Below are 13,481 nucleotides of genomic sequence, written 5' to 3' on the forward strand. Positions count from 1 at the left end.
GAAAGAATTGCGAATAATTTCATGCAGAAGCTACCAAATTATTACTTCCAAAAGTATCAAAGAGCTTTTTCCTCTCTTTTTTTCCTTCCTATTCATAATTCCTTGCCCATCTACTAGATTTTTAGGATCTGCTTAACTATTACAGCTTGAAAGTGTGAACAGGTATATCAGAAGCAAGTGTTCACACTGTCATCATTGTTTCTCTTACAAATACTTTAAGAACTTCTATGCAGTTGACTTATTTGTGTGGTCTGTGTTCTTCCTGATATCATATTTTAGTTATCCTACTTTTTTTGTCCCAGTTTGTTCCATTCTTCAGGTTGCAAAGATAATTTATTCTACAGTATACCTGCAGTTCTAGCCAACATCATGGCATCCTCAGATATAGCAAGTGGACACTTACCTAAGTCTTTAGTATTATTAATGAAAATGCTGGACAAATCGTAACTCAGACAGGTTTCTGCCGGATAAGCCTGCTCTGCTTTTGGTAGCAAACTATAGAAAGTTAGTTTGGGGCTACGGTTATCAAGCCTGTTTTAAACCTCTTTATTTGATGTTTTAACAAGCAGTGCACTTGTCAAGTGCTGATGAGTCTGTCAATTGAGATGTTATCAAAACTTACCTAAAATCATGATGTGAGAGGGTTTATTTCCTGTATCTTGAACAAAGAAGACCCACTAACCTGATGAAAAAGGAAATAAAATGGCTTTGACTTTTTTCTGTCTGCAGATTTTCTCTACTACCTCTAAATAGTTACATCTCTTTCTCACTTCTTGTTTGTTTATTGGTTTCTTTGTTTGTTGTTTTGTTTTTAACACAGATATTAATATGAATTGAAGTATGCAGTTAAAAACTGGAAACAGGAAGAGCTTGGTGTTTATTACTGAAGATGGGCTCACTATTACTTATTTAGCTGTAGCAACTTTATTGTGTTTGTACTGCTATTTGCTGTAGCGTGGGACTTGCAAGAGAGATTCACAGTCTTCTGGCAGGTATGAGTACTGATTGTGGTGGTAGTAGTACTGAAAATGGCAGCTTCTAGCTCTGTGATAAATCATGTAATGTATTTAAAGTGTTCCTAGTACTGATTCCTCCCCTCAAAGATGACTTTCAGGCATGGAGCAGTGGGCATTTTTTTTTTCCTCTTCCTTTTCTTTAAAAAAAATTCTAAAATTCCTCTGTGGATCTGGGTCAGCAATAAAGAAGAAATGCTGCTTATAGAAATACATATCTAGATGATCTAGACAAAAAATTCTGTTCATGAAGCCACCAGTGGTTAATAGAATCTAATAGGGAATGCCTTACTTTTTCTGACTACAGACTCACAGAGCCAGCAAACCTTAAAATCACAACAAAATGTCTTATAAAAGTGATACAGGTTCATACCATATTCTTAAACCTTCATATTTGAAATGAAAAACTTCTAGTCTAGATTTCTTTTTAGTCTCTAATGAGAGCTCATCTCATTAAAAATGAACACCTTTTATTATACCTAATTTACTTATAAATCTTATTGCCACTCATTATCAACTTTCACAGACATCTCAGTCAACCTTAAGATTAAATCTATTTTATTCAGTCTATTCTGACTTTTTTTCTTTGAAAATTCATTCAACTTCGGATACTTTCTTATTGTTTTATGTGTCACTCTTTTTATACCTCCAAATTTACTGTATTGTAGTTTCCATGTGGTACTTTTTATTACAAGTATGCTGTACCTGCTGAAAAAAAACAATTAAAAAATCTCTTAACTGTATAAGCATTTTAGCATACATCAATGTGGTATTTGATTTTTTTTTTTCATATCTCCACAAGAGTTTAAATACAAATGAGAGCTGCATTTTACATCTCACTTCCATGCTTTTGCTAAGCTAACAGGTCCTTAATTGTGAACTAACCACTGAACATCAAGCCTGTCATGAGGTAAGGTATTAAACTTGATAATCTTGACTGCATTAGATGAGCTGATGCAAACCAAAAAGCTCATCTATTCCCCAGTGTTCTGGTGTGCCAGAAAATCATTAAAAGTGGGTGCTAGAAGGTCTTCTATGGAATCTGAAAATTAGGTCATTATTTGAGCTGATAATCTTCTGTTCTCTTACACATCATGTGCACCACGAGCTAATAATAGACGATATATATATATAAAAAGAGAGACAGAGGCTTTTAAACATTAAGCCTTCTAACAAATGCCTTAAAAGGCATCTTAATAAATGATAAAGCCATCTTACCCAACTTAAATGCCTCTATGCAAATGCACACAGCATTCACATGTACCGATGCTTGCAGGGCTATGATCTTATTGGCATCATGGAGACATGGTGGGATGACGTCTATGACTGGAGTGTTGGAATGGAAGGATGCAGGCTTTTTAGGAAGGACAGGCAGGTGAGACAAGGAGAGGGTGTAGAGACATCAGTTACCAGATGCAGTGAATGGAGATCCACCTGGGGTTAGGTGAGGAGCTGACTGAGAGTTTATGGGTCAGAATTAAAGGGACAGCAGCCACCACTAGAAGTGGATGAGGATCTTTATAGACAGGTAGGAGTGGCCTCATGTTCCCAAGCCCTGGTCCTTATAGGAGACTTCAACCACCCTGATACCTGTTCTAGGGATAGCACAGCAGGGAATAAACATTCCAGAAGGCTGCTGGCATGCATCACTGACAACTTCCTTCTCCAAGTGATAGAGGAAGCAATGAGGAGAGGTGCTATACTGGACCAACAAAGAAAAGCTGGTAGGGAATGTGAAGTTCAAAGACAGCATTGGCTGCAGTAACCATTAATGGTAGGGTTCAAGATCCTTAGGACAGCAAGGAGGTTGCACAACAAGCTCACTACCCAGGAGTCCAGGGATCAAGCAAACTTTGGTCTCTTTGGGGCTTGCATGGTAGAGCAAAATGGAATAAAGCCCTGGAGCCAGCAGTGTGTGTTTGCAGCCCGGAAAGCCAACCTTGCCCTGGTCTGCATCAAAAGAAGTGTGGCAAGCAGGTCAAGGGAGTTGACTCTCTACTCCACTCTTGTGAGAACACACTTCCAGGTGTTTTCAGATCTGTGGGCCCCTACATAACAAGGACATGGAGTTCAGAGGAAAGCGATGGAGAGATCAGAGGGATTCAGAACCTCTCCTATGAAGACAGGCTGAGACAACTGCAGTTTTCAGCCTAGAGGAGAGAAGGCTCCTGGGACTCCTTATTCCAGTATCTGAAGAAAATGGCCTGTAGGAAAGATTGAAAGGGGATTTTTACAAAGGCATGTAGTGACAGGATGAAGGGGGAATGATTTTAAACTGCAAGAGGATAGATTTAGTTTAGACATTAGGAAGAAATTTTTCATTGTGAGGGTTGTGAGATGCTGGCACAGATTGCCCAGGGAAGTTATGGATGCCCCATCCCTGGAAGCATTCAAAGGCAGGTTGGGTGGGGCTTTGAGCAACCTGGTCTGGTGGAAGGTGTCTCTGCCCATGCAGGGGGCTTGGAACTAGATGCTCTTTAAGGTCCCTTCCAACCCAAACAATTCTATGATTCTCTATAATAGAATTTATCCTTATGCTACATGAGTTCATGTGGTGTACTATGTCTCTCTACTTCCTAAACAAGTTGTTTTTTATCGCTATCAGGCAAATGAATTGATAGGGGCTTCCCCTTGTCCTGTTTACGTATTTGACTCTACTTAGTCATGTTCCTGATGGTGTGAATTTAGAGCCTGTTTAAAATGAGTTAAGCATTATTTTTTTTTTTCCCAAAAGAAAAGATGGTGCCAATTATTTATCTTTTTTTTTGCAGTGATATATGAAAAAAATCTCAGTATACTTCCATACTTCCATGCATTCTTCTTATTGAATGGGGAATTTCGATGTGGAACTTGCACTGCTGAGTTGTACTGTCAGGAATATGGAACGCTCCTGCTATTGACCAGACAAAATCTCAGTAAAGGCAAACTTCTCATGCCTTTTCATAGATGTGTGTTCTAAGAAACAATCATCAATTGTTCCATTAAGAGCTAGAATAAAAATAAAACCTAATGAGGATGGTGTTGTTGAAGGGTTTAAGAGAACAATAGTAAAATGTATTGCTCTTCTTAAATTTATTTCAAACACTGCATACTTAATGATATTTTAATCTTAATTTTCCATAGGTTGGCTTAGTCTTAGGAGCACTTTAGGTAAGAATTTTTAAGAATACATAGTCATTTAGCATACACATTTGTTTAAACTTTTTTCAGAACATCTAAACTTTGAAATAAAGTCTTTTATTTTCCATACAGTAATATCTTGTTTTAGCATTCTAAACTGTCAGTCATGACAAATGGCATTGTTACTTGCTTGTTTAATTTTTATTGGTTTTGTCTGTACTGTAGAGAACTAGCTACTATTTTAAGGGGAAATGTTATATTATGCTATCATTATTCATATTACTCCCGTGGCTTGATTTTGTTTCTTTATGCACTGTTAGTTTTAGTCTGCCAACTTGAATGAGATGATAATCAGATAATAATCATAACACAAGTTTTCTGTAAAAAGCCTTGAATTTCCTATTGTGTATTATTTGGAGAAACAGTTTTAATATTTGTGTCTCTCACAGTTTGCATGAGCAATATCATATTACTTGAAATTATGTTTTCTTGCTCTGGTTCCCATAGGTAAGGACTCTTCCTGCAGATTCAATATTACTTTGTCCCACTTATCAAAGCTAGGTGTTGCTGAAGGATCTTGTCATATACATGAAATAGTGGAAAGGAGTTTTTGTTCTTATATGCAAAATGTTCAATTCTGCCTTTCTAGATCCTGCATTACTGCTTCTGACCTTTTCATACAGAGAGTGGCTGAGTCCTGAGACAATTTCTGCTTGATTAAAAGTGAAGTGAGTAGCTGCCTTTCTAGCTATGTGACATGAAAGCACATGGAAGAGAAGTAGAATTAAAACACTTTGAATTTAGCAAAAACAGCTTAAAATACTTACCACTTTCTGACCCATGGGTCCTTACTGTCGAGATGCTTCAGGCTGCTGCCATTTCATTTATAGACCTTCTTAAGTGTTGCCTATCTCTCTCTTTTTTCTAATAAGGCTTTGTTATTCTTTGGGAGGAGCTGAAGTTCTTAATTTTATCCCCTCTGTTTTTAGATAAATTATTTCTACTTAATAATTGAATTTCTTCTTGAATGAGTCTTCCATTCAAATAAGGCTTTAAAAAATTCCCGATAGATTTCTTGAGCGGTGTTTTTCAACAGTGTGAATAGAAGAAAATAAAGTAAGACTCCCATAATTTGTTTTCTATGGGAGTAGACTCTACTGCATTTTGAGGGTTATGAAGGAGGGAACTTGAGCAGGACAACTCCAAAATGCTGCATATTCAGGACAATAATGGACTCACACCTATGATAGCTTGCTGTAGTTGAACACACTCAGTGGTCTCTACCTGATAGGCCTGGTTTCCAGTGAAACAAAAGAAACTGTTAGGCCAGTGTTTTGGAATACATTTGGCTGGGAACAACTGAAGCATTTTAGACATGGCTTCTAATCTTGTAACAAGACATACATTGCAAAGTTTACAACTCTTATTCCACTGAGATTGCACATTAAAATATATTTAAAATATCATTCAGATAGATAGAGATACTTGAAGCAAAACAAGATGTTATAATTTAAACATCCTATCCTGAGGCAATTATATGATTTTTAATTTGAGAATGGCATGCTGCATATGCAGTTTGTCTAGCAGTTACACTTAAACAAAACCAAAACAACTTAGTTGTGTTCATAATGAAATGATGACACTAACATTACATAAGTTCACAACATATGATGTTATAATCATATAATTGGCATTTATTCAGAAATGTAATTCTCTGAGATGGCTTGATTGTATTCACTAGTTGGAGACTTCCCAATGTTTTTATCAGCCTCGTTTGAATGTTAGTAGGTAACAGAAAATTAGCAGTAAATTCCTCCCAGTGGACATAACAAGGACCATGAAATTTAGCACGTCACTGTGAACTCACAAAAAAGGTGCCTGGTAAGTTTGCTGTTAGTTCTTCCAGTCAGAGCATCTCTATAGTGCTAGCTAAATACCCATTTACCCTTTGAACTTTGAAGTAAATAATAACTTACCTTGGACAAACACTAGCTACTTTAGGTCTGCAGATGACATTTATCAAGCAGTTATAGACAATTCTTATTGTTGGGAAAAGAAAAGCAGTGGTTTTAAGGTTTTGAACTGCTGGTAGTAGGATTTTGAAACATGCTAGGAGTATTCTGGGTGAAAGGAACAATACACTCATAAATAACTGTCCTGAGTGACCTTAAACCACAAGTCAATCTTGGTAAAACCAATGCGAAGCAGAAGGTTATAGGAATCTGTGAATCAGTAGTGGTGCATTCCCAGTTTTGACGTCCATAGAGGAAGGTGAAAGAGAAGGTAACTCACATGTTCAGAAACCTGAGAGAGTGGCAGCCCAACCTACACTGGGGCTATTACCAGAAATCTGAGCCAAGACTTCTGTTGTTCCAGTTTTGTCTTGTTTAGACTCAGTATGTATTCCACATATTAGGAGGCATGGGGAGAAAGCTGCACATCTCCTGGTCATTGCAACTAGTGTGGAGGATGGAGACTAGGAGAGAGAGAAAATAAATCCCAGGCAAAGCTGCCTACTATCAAGGATTAATTACCCTTAAATTATGTGAATGTTTTACACTCGCCTATATTATTCAAGACAAAGGCTGTTTTTCCTGGTTTATGCAACACTTGCCATAATATGTCTACACTCTGGGTTAGTCCTTTGGCAAGATCATATAAAATTATATTATCAAAGAACAGCTGTAGAAGTGCGTGCCAGTAATGTTTATTTTCAGGCACGAAGCACATGAATTTTTATATCTTAGAAAATGAATGCATTTCTTCTGTTAAACTGAGATACTATTATTGCTAAATAATAACAAAAAAACCCCAAAATACATACAAGGTACTGTCAGGGTTCGGTGATGTAGCAAAAGTTCCCAAGCAGTATTGATCTCATTGCCCTGATGACTTTTTCTTCCCTACTTATAAAAAAATTCTAGGAAAATGTAGAAAAATCTAGAAGAATCTTTCCCATTATGGAAACTTTTTTTATTTTGTTTGGATGCATTTAGTTAAAGGCAAATGCTTAGTAAAAGGCAGTTAATTTGTTTTATTCATTTGGAAGGGGATGTTTCTGCTACATCCTAATGCATGTTTGAAGAATTGTGTCTTTAGCAGGTGTTAGTCTTTCTGTTACTAAATCCTGTTGGTAACCTTCTGTTACTGTCTATTCAGTAAGTTGATAATAACCCATATTACAACCCACTGAGGTTTGGTGAATGTGTTAAAAAACAGAGATTGCAAATCTTATTTGACAATTTTCCTTAAGTGTACTACAGTAGGGGGACAGTTCCACGTCTTTGTAAGATATCAGAACTGGAGCCATTATCTGAGACAGTTTAGTATCATGTTTATTTGTGGTGACATTTTTTAGTGAGAAAGGGCTATTTTTTCTAAGGAAACTTGTTAGGTAAATCTATTGCATTAACCATATTGAAGTATTTTGACAACGCATTCCTTGAGAAATCCTAGATTCTTCATATATGGACACTTAAAATTCATCCTGTGTGGCACTGGTTTGTGCCTTTCATTCTTCTCTGTAAAGGACAGCCAAATTTGGACAAGTGTTGAATGTTTAAAGATGTCTGAATACTCACAAAGTTAGGAGGAATAACAAGATTTAAAACTGAATACTGTGAAAATTCTTTGTATTGTATTCCAACACTGAGCAGTACTTTCCATTAAACCTCTCACTTGTTGAGAACTGTGTGGCATCTGAGTTCCCAATATATGAATGCACAGGGATTTATTTGCAGTAGTATCATATGACGATGATGCCAGCTTCCAGGTAGCAGATAAAGAAACTGTATTAGTACACTTGCTGAGGGGACAGAGAGCATGATGCCTGGTAGAAGAAGAGATGCAGGAGAGATGGATTATATTTGCCCAGAGGGCTGGTAGCATTATTGTGGTGGAGAAATAGAAAGAGCTGTGAATGGGGATCTGAGGGCAGAGAGAAGCAGAAGACTGCGAGTCAGCAGTAAAGGGGAAACTGGCACTGCATGTTACAGTGCACAGGTTTGCTCTGCTCTCATTCCTGAAAACCAATTCATAATGTGCAAATTTTGGGAGAGACAACTTCAGACTACACCTAGTGCTGTCCTGTAACTTGAATGCCAGATAGTGTTTGAAGAGAATTAATTGTTCCCTAGACCACATCTGGTTAAGCTTCAAGTGAAAGGACAGCCTATTGCCTCTGTTTCTTCTAAGACCACTGTGATGCAAAAGCAACCGCATGACGTGAACAATCTGTTCATAAGTGCAGTCTTGGTCAGGATGAAAATACTAATGCATTCTTGTTTGGTTTTAAGAAGAGTCCATCTTTGTAAGGATTATGCACCTTATTATTGTTGCCAGTAGTCTTATGGTGCTATTTCCTTTCCATGCATTTTTCCCTTGAGGAAAAATGTTGCTGTTTTCTGTATATTAACTGTTTCTTATGTAGTTTTGGGGGTGATGTCTTTCTTAGGTCTTCAGACTGTTTTAATGAAAATATATTGGAATGTGAAATATTTATGTAGGTTTCCTTTATTTTTAATGGGAAAGTGTGCCATACAAACAGATGACTAGTCACTGCACTGCAGATACTGATGTCATACAAAATATCAGAAGCAAATGTATCTTGATGTTTATTGACTTCAGTTCTTGTTTTAAATTTACATGGTTACATATTTTCAAGACTTCGAGCATTGATTCACAGATGATTACAGAGTATAGTTTATAAAAAAGGCAGGAAGACTTCCAATGGTTTCCAATGAAATCCTAGTACTTATTCTATTCTGACTTTATAACCCATAAATGCATGGGGGGTTGTAGTTTGGATTTGATGAACATTCAAATGGGAACAGTCTGCTTCAGATTTTAAGAAGAAATTAGGTGCTTTTCTAGATAAATGTGGTATAATAAAAGGAAACCTTCAGTTAAAAGGAATACAAATATTAAAAATATACATAACTCACCATTTTATTTGTGTAACTGTTACTATATGTTCACTGGGGGTCATTCACTAAAATAGTAATAGCCATTATTTATTTACTCTTTAAGAGGGAAAACAAAGTGACCATACAAAAAGGAACTGACAAAATGATAATCCAGCTGTTTCTTTCTGCTTTTACCTTGAGCATTGCAAAATTCATAGCTACATTAAGCAATAGGAAAATATTTATATAGGATTGCATCCTGTGGATAGAGAGAAGCATGGGTAAAACTATAAACTTCATCAATGTGTTTTGAGAAGGCCTTAGCATAGTTTTAAAAAGTGGGATTTTTTTTCTGACTGCTTATGCTTTCTTTTGTCCTGGCAGAGCAGGACTCTGGGAGTTCTCTGGGCTTATGTTGTCCTGAAGGGCTTGTTTTCCATGTCCAGCAGGCTCATGCCCATGGTCTTTGCCAATTCCAGAGCTGGGAAAAGGACTGGCAGCCCCAGAAGGTCAGTGCACCGAAGTCCACGAACCACAGACTCATGTGAATTGCTAACCAGCTGGCAGACAATTAAAACCAAGGTCAGATGTAAAAACTAGAATGACAGGGATTGAACAGTTATGGCAGAAGATCAGTAGGAGGAAGGATACTGGATTAAATTCAGAGGGAAACAACATTAGTACAAGAAACTGCATTTAGACTTTTTGCTCAAAAAAACAGCTTTTGGTTTAAACTTGATTTAGAAATTTGAGAAAGTGTTGTCTAGACAGGAAATTGGAGTCCTTCTTAGGATAGTGGAGACAATGTGGGAAAATTAAGCAAGTCGAAGGAATAAACTGAAATTCCTGGATATGAAACATGATCATGCCCCAGCTGGCACAGGGTTGCAGCTAAAGGATTAGTCTATATAGTAGCACAGGTAAGAGGAGCATAGAAGGGAGGAAAATGGATTGGATCCTTAGCCCATGGAAAGCTGCATAGCTCCAAGTAGGCTTCATTTTAACAGGCAAGAAATGTAGCCTATTAATATTAACATTTTAAAAATAATTTTTAAAAATTGGAAGGGCTCTCAACAAAATCTGTATTTCAGAAAATTGGTTTCATTTTGGAGAAAATAACATTTGTGTTGTTTGAATCTATGCTCCATGGATGCCTTTAGTAGCACCTTTGATCCTTGAATTACATTTCTATTCACAGGCAGAAGGACAAGCTTCATGACATGCAGGGTACACTATGGTCCTTGAGCTTTTACAAAACTGGCTTCATTGTTAAACTGTATATACATTGGGTTGATTGGGTTGTATGTTAAAAGTTGATCTTTTTAAGTTTAAGATGTTATTTTTCTAACATATATTAATTCACTACATTAATTTACCTGGTGCTTTTCCTTTTTTTTTTTGGTTTTTTTTTTTTTTTTTTTTTTTTTTTTTTTTTTGTTTTTGTTTTTTTTGGTTTTTTTGTTTGTTTGTTTGTTTGCTAATTACTTTTCTTTCCCAGTTTCATTTGCAGCTTGAATAAATAAATAAACTGTTAGGTTTTGCCTTCAGGTTATTGTAGGAATAGTCAATATCCAGCTATAATAAAACCATAAATTTCTTTGAACAGTCAATTTTGAAAACATCCTTCCTCAGGGTTTTAAATTTCTATTATTGTATAGGTAAGTTGTTTAGGAGCTGCAAAGTTTCAATGTTAATTTCTGGTTTAGAAGAAAATAAAACCCTGCGTAGCTCTATACACCATACATGTAGTTTAAATATTTGTGTGGCAAGTTAGGTGAAAATAACTCTGTTGCATACTGGAATGCAGAATACTCAACAATTTTATCATCTTTTGATATAAATTTAGGGAAGTTTCAGTCCTCAATCAAAATGCTGTAGGGAATCAGACTAAGTGTTTACTGCATAATGAAAAAGATCTCATCATTTTTACCCTAGGTAAAATGTGAGAAACTAAATACATCCTTTCCCGTGACGATGCTTTTTAAAATTCTACTCTAGCTGATCATACACAATGTCATTATTCCTCTTCCCCTACTCTGCTTCAAACCACCTGAGATTATCTTCAAACTAGGTTTGAAGGGGGATGGGGTTGAAACTGGGCTCTCCAGAAAGGAGCCTAAGGGTGGTCTGCCCAAGGTACGAGACAAACCAGCAGCCCAGCTAAAGTGCATGTACACCAATGCACGCAGCATGGGCAACAAACAAGAGGAGCTGGAAGCCATCATGCATCAGGAAAGCTATGATGTAATCGCTATAACGGAAACGTGGTGGGATGACTCCCATGACTGGAGTGCTACTATAGGTGGCTACAGGCTTTTCAGAAGGGACAGGCAGGGTAGGAGAGGCGGAGGGGTAGCCCTATATGTTAGGGAGTCCCTTGACACTGTAGAAATTGAAGTCTGTAATAATAAGGTGGAGTGCCTGTGGATCAGAATCAAGGGGAAGGTCAACAAGGCTGATATTGTGATGGGAGTCTGTTACAGACCACCCAATCAAGATGATGAGGATGATGAAGTATTCTACAGGCAACTGGCGGATGTCTCCAAATCGTCATCCCTTGTTCTCGTGGGCGACTTTAACCTACCAGACATCTGCTGGGAACTCCACAGCACAGAGACGAAGCAGTCTAGAAGATTCCTGGAGTGTATAGAGGATAATTTCCTGCTCCAGCTAGTAAATGAGCCCACCAGGAATGGAGCCTCGCTTGACCTTCTTTTCACAAACAGAGAGGAGCTGGTGGGAGATGTGGTGGTCGGTGGTCGCCTGGGACTTAGTGACCATGAAATAATAAAGTTTTCAATATTCAGGGATACAAGGAGGGTCGTCAATAAGACCTCTACGCTGGACTTCCGAAGGGCAGATTTTGACCTCTTCAGAAGACTTGTTCGGAGTATACCCTGGGAAACAGACCTTGAAAACAGAGGGGTACAGGAGGGTTGGTCGTACTTCAAGGAACAAGTTCTGAAAGCACAGGAGCAGGCTGTCCCAGTATGCCGAAAAGCGAGCCGGCGGGGAAGACGACCGGCCTGGCTGAATTGGGAGATTCTGAAAGAAATTAGGGTTAAGAGGAGGGCCTACCAATTATGGAAAAAAGGGATAACTACTGAGGAAGAATTTAGGAATATTGTTAAGTCATGTCGAAAGAAAATCAGAGACACAAAAGCACAATGTGAACGGAATCTCGCCACCTCTGTGAAGGATAACAAAAAGTCCTTCTACAGATACATTAGCAGCAAAAGAAGGGGCAGGGAAAATATCCATTCTTTACTGGACACGAGTGGGAATATAGTTGTTAAAGATGAAGAAAAGGCTGAGGTATTTAACACCTTCTTTACCTCAGTTTTCAGCGGAAAGACAGGTTACCCTGAAGACGGATGGCTTCTGGAGCTCATAGAAAGTGACATGGATCTAAACAGCCCCCCTGTAATCCTGAAGGACACAGTCTGTGACCTACTGCGATGCTTGGATCCCCACAAGTCTATGGGACCAGATGGGATCCACCCAAGGGTAATGAAGGAGCTGGCAGAAGAGCTCGCCAAGCCTCTCGCTATCATCTACCAACAGTCCTGGCTCACTGGGGACATCCCAGATGATTGGAAATTGGCGAATGTCACGCCAATCCACAAAAAGGGCCGGAAAGAGGACCCAGGAAACTACAGGCCCGTCAGCCTGACCTCAGTGCCTGGCAGGGTCATGGAACAGATCATCCTCAGTGCAATCACACAACACCTGCAGGATGGGCAAGGGATCAGACCCAGCCAGCACGGTTTTAGGAAGGGCAGGTCATGCCTGACCAACCTGATCTCCTTTTATGATCAGGTGACCCGACTGGTGGATGAGGGGAGGGCTGTGGATGTGGTCTACCTAGACTTCAGCAAAGCCTTTGACACCGTCTCCCACAGCATCCTCCTGAAAAAACTGTCAGTCCACAGCTTCGACAGGAGCACCCTGTGCTGGGTTAGGAACTGGCTGGAGGGCCGGGCCCAGAGAGTGGTGCTGAACGGGGCTGCATCCAGTTGGCGGCCGGTCATTAGTGGTGTCCCCCAGGGATCAGTGTTGGGCCCAGTTCTGTTCAACATCTTCATTGATGATTTAGATGAGGGGATTGAGTCCATCATCAGCAAATTCGCAGACGACACTAAGCTGGGGGGGAGTGTTGATCAACTAGAAGGCAGGAGGGCTCTGCAGAGGGACCTGGACAGACTGGAGAGTTGGGCTGATTCCAACGGGATGAGGTTTAACACGGCCAAGTGCCAGGTCCTGCACTTTGGCCACAACAACCCCATGCAGCGCTACAGGCTGGGGACAGAGTGGCTGGAGAGCAGCCAGGCAGAAAAGGACCTGGGAGTCTGGATCGACAAGAAGCTGAACATGAGCCAGCAGTGTGCCCAGGTGGCCAAGAAAGCCAATGGCATCCTGGCCTGTATCCGGAACAGCATTGCCA

Source organism: Calypte anna, chromosome 8 (genome assembly GCF_003957555.1).
Source record: "Calypte anna isolate BGI_N300 chromosome 8, bCalAnn1_v1.p, whole genome shotgun sequence".
Lineage (NCBI taxonomy): Eukaryota > Metazoa > Chordata > Aves > Apodiformes > Trochilidae > Calypte > Calypte anna.